At 41.7% G+C, this 6,310-nt stretch overlaps 1 non-coding gene across 1 annotated transcript; it reads right to left on the bottom strand.

The window, feature by feature from the left end:
- Positions 1 to 5,359: 5,359 nt before the first annotated feature.
- On the bottom strand, positions 5,360 to 5,465 carry LOC120107457. Its single transcript, XR_005509220.1, has one exon. It is a non-coding gene; the product is annotated as a small nucleolar RNA R71 (small nucleolar RNA).
- Positions 5,466 to 6,310: the final 845 nt, after the last annotated feature.

The following is a 6,310-nucleotide window of genomic DNA, read 5'->3' as shown; positions in this document are numbered from 1 at the left end:
TGGCCAAGTCTGAGGTGTCACAAATATCTTTGGTTTATCTCATCTCTGGATCTTTTGGATCCTTTGGCACTCATATCTTGCTCGGTAACATTCACAGATACATCCATATGTAAATGATAGAGACTGTCAATCATGAAACCACGTGTGACTATTTTATTTCTCAAATAAATAGAACAGCAGTCTTTGTCAAATGTAAAAACATGACCTTCCTGTGCTAGACATGAAACAGAAATCAAATTTCTGCTAGCAACAGGTACATAATAGCAGTCTCTAAGTATTAAACTAAATCCAGACGGTAGTCGCAGATGGTAGGTGCCCACAGCCACAGCAGCAACTTTTGCCCCGTTGCCAACCCTAAGGGTTACCGCACCTTCCGCCAGCCTTCTACTTTCCTTTAGACCCTGCATGGTAGTGCACAGATGAGCACTAGAACCAGAATCTATAACCCAACTAGAAGTAGAAGAAACCGTTAGATTAGTTTCAATTATGAGCAAGTCTATACCTTCTGAAGGTGTGTCACCTTTCTTGTTCTTCAGGCTCTCGAGGTATGAAGGACAGTTTCTCTTCCAGTGGCCTTCGACATTGCAGTGGAAACATTTTCCTTTGTCGTTAGCCTTTTTCTTTTGAACTTCCTTCTTTGGCTTCTTGTCTTTCTTCTGCTTCTTAGCAGGCTTCTTTTTCTTCCAAGTAGACTTTCTCTTGGAACCAGAAGTCAACTCAGCAGCAAGGACATTGCCCCTTGAACCTTTCAAGGCTCCCTCAGCAGTTACCAACATGTTGATTAGTTCAGTCTTAGTGCATTCAATCTTATTCATGTGGTAGTTCACTATAAATTGACCAAATGAATCAGGAAGTGACTGTAGGATCAAATCCACTTGTAATTCCTTGTGCATGTCCATACCGAGCTTCTCAAGCTCCTCTAGGTCCTTGATCATGGTCAGACCGTGATCATGGACAGACTGCCCCCGCGCATCTTCGCTTTGAAAAGCCTCTTGGACACTTCAAAACGAGCTGTGCGACTCTGCTCACCATACAACTCTTGCAGGTGTGCCAGTATGTCCCTAGCAGTCTTTATATTTTCATGCTGGCATTGGAGTTCATTAGACATGGATGCCATCATATAGCATTTTACTCTAATGTCATCATCCAACCACTTTTTATGCATTTCACGCTGAACATCAGTAGGACGTGCTGGTAGTGTGGGGATATCTGAATCGAGTATGTAGCCTATCTTCTCACAGTCCAAAACTATTTTGAGATTTCTAAGCCAGTCTTTGTAATTGGTTCCGGTCAGTCGGTTGGTCTCAAGAATACGGGTCAAAGGGTTTGAAGCTGACATTGTATCTGCAGAGAGTAAAGATTCTAGTTAGACTTTTGTACTTGATCCTAATCTGTTCTAAGGTCTTTTAGAACAAATGTAACTCCCACTATTTTCTCGAATTCCTCACACTCCCCTGGTAGGAAAATGGAAATCCCACACGACTAGGGTTTCTAGTGGGTACTGCGGTCCCACCGATTTATATGCCACCTCACCTAACAGTTATTGGTGACACATAGATGGATGAGTGTACAACTCTTGTACAATGCTTCTCAAGCATGTTGCAGTGTAACTTGGTCTCTAAGCCATGAAGACCTCACCTAACAGTTATTGGTTCCATTTCTTAGTTAAGTCAGACCCACCGTATAACCGTAGGAATAAAGTCGTCATTGGGTCCTCACCTAACAGTTATTGGTGCCCAACCCCACCTTTACCCTACAACATCTCATGTCTATAGAGAGGTCCAGTCCCCCGATGCAACTTGACCACTGTGTCCAGCCGAGACAAATCAACATCAGAAAGGCCTTAGCAGCTCTACTACAGTGGAAGACCTATTGACTTAATATTGGTTAATCAGGTCTTAGTGTTTGCAACTTGAGCCCTTCATAAGAGGTAATCGAACAATTGGCCAGGTAAGCAGGTGGGAGGCTCCCCTTACTCAGAGAGTAAGGTCCTAATTAAGTAACCACCTTTCATGCTTTCCTAGACACCAATTAGATCAATTAATCTAATATGACTTGCTCATGTCGGTTCACTCTCGACTTGATTGAGGAGGTTTTGATTTAGGTCTCAATTGGGTTTGCTACATCACATGTAAACCTATCTACCCGACTCGCATTTACATCACATGCAAACGGCACATCACAGGCAGTTATAATCGCAGCATCAAATTAAAGCTAAACTTTAACTAGGTGATGATCATGGATTCTAATTAGGTCGTATTACAAGCACATGCACATCAATCGATCAAGTGGTCTTCAACTCTTGAATTGGTTCCAAGCCTCCTTGATTCGATCCTTGATCAACTCTTGATCCCATCGCCATCAACCGCTTAGATCACCTTTCATCTCATGCCTTTGCTTCAACTTGATCGTTGATGTACATCACATCACAGAAATACAACCGGATGTAAAATAAAAATAAAAATAATTTACATCTCCTTTTAGGAGGCACGCAGGCCTCTCAAAACATCAAACAAGATGCATGCAAGCATCTGAAAAATTACATGACATCGCAGATCACATCGCAGGTCATTACATTTGATACCAAAAGGGTTTGAATCCTATGATCATCACCGTATGCAACAATTATAATTTTCAGATCTGAAAACTAACTGATTGTATCATGACATAGGTCGCTGATCATGCTAATCATGATTCTAAACTTTGTAATCCCATTAACAATGCATTTAGAATCATCTTTTTATCACATAAAAATCAGCATGCAAAAAATCAGCACCCCTGAAAAATCTGCATGCAGAATTTTTCAGCATGCATGATCATTCAATTTTCAGATCTATTATGCCATTAGATATTTAATTCTTACCTTAATCTACGAAGCCTAGGCTCTGATACCACTGTTGGGAACCCGCCCATGCCGCTGATATTTCAAAAATTTTTTCAGATGGCAGCGGAATCGGCATGCACGGGTTCGACGTTCATCGCATGAACATTGTTTCGAGACCTTTCGTAATTAGGTAAGAATTAAAACTTTTAAAACTAATAGGAAGATCAAATCTTCACCTTGCGCGGGTAGATGATCACCGCAAATCTGAATTCGTGGTTTTTGGAAGAGGGTTCGCTTGAAGCCGTTCAAACGTCCGGCCTCTACGGGTATCCACACGAAGTAGAGGACCGATCAAATCTTTCTTGTCTTCCCGGGGTGCTAGCTCCCTTGCAAAGACTTCTTTTGATGGCTGATCTCCTCTCTTTCAATCAACCCTTGATTGTGCTTGAGAGGAGGAAGAAGAAGGATGAAGATGAGGAAGAAGAAAGAACCCCACGCAGCCTTCTTTTGTTCCTTGCGTTGGATGAAGGAAGGGAAGGGGAGGAGGCCGCCAACACTTGGAGATCTTTTCCCTTGCTTGCGGCTGCAACTAAAGAGGAGGAGAGGGGGCTTCCACGGCTTGAAGAGGAGGAGAAGACTCATCTAGGGCGCCGGCCCTAGTGCCTCTCTTATAGCCATCAAGGGCTCCTCCAAAGTAGGAGCCCTAGATGATTTTCCAAAGAGGGGGGCGCCGGCCCCCTCTCTTGTGCCGCACCAACCAAGATGAGAGGGGCTTATGCCCCTCTTACTTGGTTAACCTAATCCTCTTCCAAAGAGGATTAGGTGCCTCTCTCATGGTTTAATCCTAATCTAATTAGGATTGGCCAAATTGGGTTCAATCTATGCTAGTCCTAATCCAATTAGGACTTGAATGAACCATGACTCAATTGAACTCTTCAATCCTAATCCAATTAGGAGTCATATTGATTCATTAGATTAATAATTAATTAGGACTTAAGGAATCCTAATCCAATTAGGATTTGTTTTAATTTTTAGTCCTAATCCAATTAGGACTCTGTTTGAATCCGAAGTCCTAATCCAATTAGGACTTCTAGGAATCCCACTCCAAGTAGAAATCCAATTTTAATTCAAAATTCCTAATCTCATTAGGATTGTAGGAATCCTATTCCAAGTAGGAATTCCAGTCCTACTCCAACTAGGATTCCCAGTCCTAATCCAATTAGGACTCTAGGTATCCTACCTGAAGTAGGATTCTTGTTTCAAGTCCGATTAATTAATTTCCTTTCCTTCTTCAACTTCTCATCAATCAAATTGATTACTTGTGATTTTTAATCACGATTTCAACCATCGGATCGGTCAATACTTCTAGTGTGTGTGACCCCATAGGTTCTACTCTGACTGGTAGTGAGATATATTATGATCTCTATCACAATATCATTGAAAACTCCTTTCAATGGGTTGGAACGATTCCAACTCAACTCATTAGGGTTTATCGATCATCAAGATAATCCCTATGAGTCCCACCATCCACCAGTGACACCTAGCAGCATGTAGTGGCTACCCAGTAGAATAGAAAGATGAACCTCTAGGTGTAGTTAACATGTGATACAGTCCTACTATCGTGGATCCCTACAGGACGGAGGTCATGGACAACTCGTCAAACCCCATCGTCTGTCATATGTCAAGATTTGTTCGACTTGAGTTCGATAGTGGAAAACTCTTTTTCACTTTATATTACTGCCCTGGCCAAGGTCTTAGAACTCAGTTTAACAAATCTCATAGGATCACTCCTTTTCTATCAAGGTCGATAGATTCCTTATAGGTGCATACCCTACTCCTACAGTGAACCTACTGCAGCCAATCTACACTGCATGGACCCATATGGCTAGAGACCATGTATATGTGCAGTCAAACTACAATAACCTCACTGTGAGTAGCCGAAGCACCGCAGGTCAAAGGACCAGTCACACTACTGCAACATCAAGCAAGTCACTGACGAGTGGATAGACATCCAAGTGACTTCTTGTCTTGGTCACGCTCAGTACCCTTGTTCTCTAACAAGCACCTGCACTATCACTTCAGTGTCCCTACACTGTGGACTCAAGTCTCGTCCATCCAGAAGGAAAGTGATCTGTGCACTGATCGGATCGATAACCGTCCTCGTGATGATCCATTGATCAGGAGCATTTAGAAATTAATCACCAATGATACATGGCTCAAATTTTCAACTCTTGAGAATATGTATCATCATCTTATTAATTCCTTGGACGATTCATAGACACATAAACAATATGAATGAAAAGATGCCTTTTATTTATTCAATAATAAATAGTCAAGTACAAAATTATGTTCCTAGAATCAACAATGTGTCAGCCAAATTGGCTTCTAGGGCATACATCTAACAATTATTCCCCTTCTCCCTTAAAGATAGAGCCAAACAATGGCTGAATTCTTTAAAAGCCAACTCGATTCGTTCTTGGGATCAAATGCAACAAGAATTTCTTAAAAAATACTTTTTCATAGAAAGAACGAACCAGTTTAGACGTGCCATTACAAGCTTCTCCCAAACTGAGGGAGAAGAATTTAATGAAACTTGGAAGAGATTTCGGGACCTAATTCGTAAATGCCCTCATCATCAAATACCTAAGTGGCAGCTAGTGCAATATTTTTATGATGGATTGACTGAACGAAACCGTCAGATGATCGATGCTGCATGCGGGGGAACTTTCATGCTTCAAAATGAGCATGAAGCATGGCAATTATTTGAAAATCTTAATGAAAACTCCCTCCACCATACTTCTTGTTTTCGTCAAGCACCCCCAAGTTCTCAAAGAAAAGGGACCATTTGTGAAATAAGTCATTCTATGGACCTGTCTAGCAAGGTAGATGCATTGTCCCATAAGATTGACCAACTGATGATAGGAGGACATGTCGTTAGCTCTTCCCAAGCACAAGTGTGTGCTATCTGTTCTAGCCTATCGCATCCTATTTATGAGTGCCCCTCAGCACCCCAATTCTCCGAACTCATGCAAGAACACATCAATGCTGCCCAAACACAGCCCAGACCAGGTAATGACCCTGTTGCCCAGAGATGGTCACCCAAGAGGAGGGTGAATTGGGTGTTTTAAAAACTTTTTGTCTAATTAAAAGAAAATACACAAGTGTATGTGCAAAAGTGAAACTAAAGTTGTAACCACAGTCAATCGCAAATACAAAGGTTTATAGTGGTTCGGAGCTTCTACTGCTCCTACATCCACTCTCCAAACACCTTTGGGAATTTCCACTATAATCAGCGATTACAGTCCGGTAGTTTTTCGAGTGAACTACCCAACTCGTTGTTTTACCCCGGGCTAACAACGAACCCTACAATCCCCCAATTTAACCTAGGCTTGGGACGCCTATCCCTTGTTCCAAGTCCCTTGACTGGAACAAGCACAATATTTGATTGTTTTACAAGGATTTAAAAGCTCTTATGAAAGCAAATAG

The sequence above is a fragment of the Phoenix dactylifera genome, unplaced genomic scaffold (assembly GCF_009389715.1).
Source record: "Phoenix dactylifera cultivar Barhee BC4 unplaced genomic scaffold, palm_55x_up_171113_PBpolish2nd_filt_p 000870F, whole genome shotgun sequence".
Lineage (NCBI taxonomy): Eukaryota > Viridiplantae > Streptophyta > Magnoliopsida > Arecales > Arecaceae > Phoenix > Phoenix dactylifera.
This window is presented reverse-complemented; position numbering and strand designations above follow the sequence as displayed.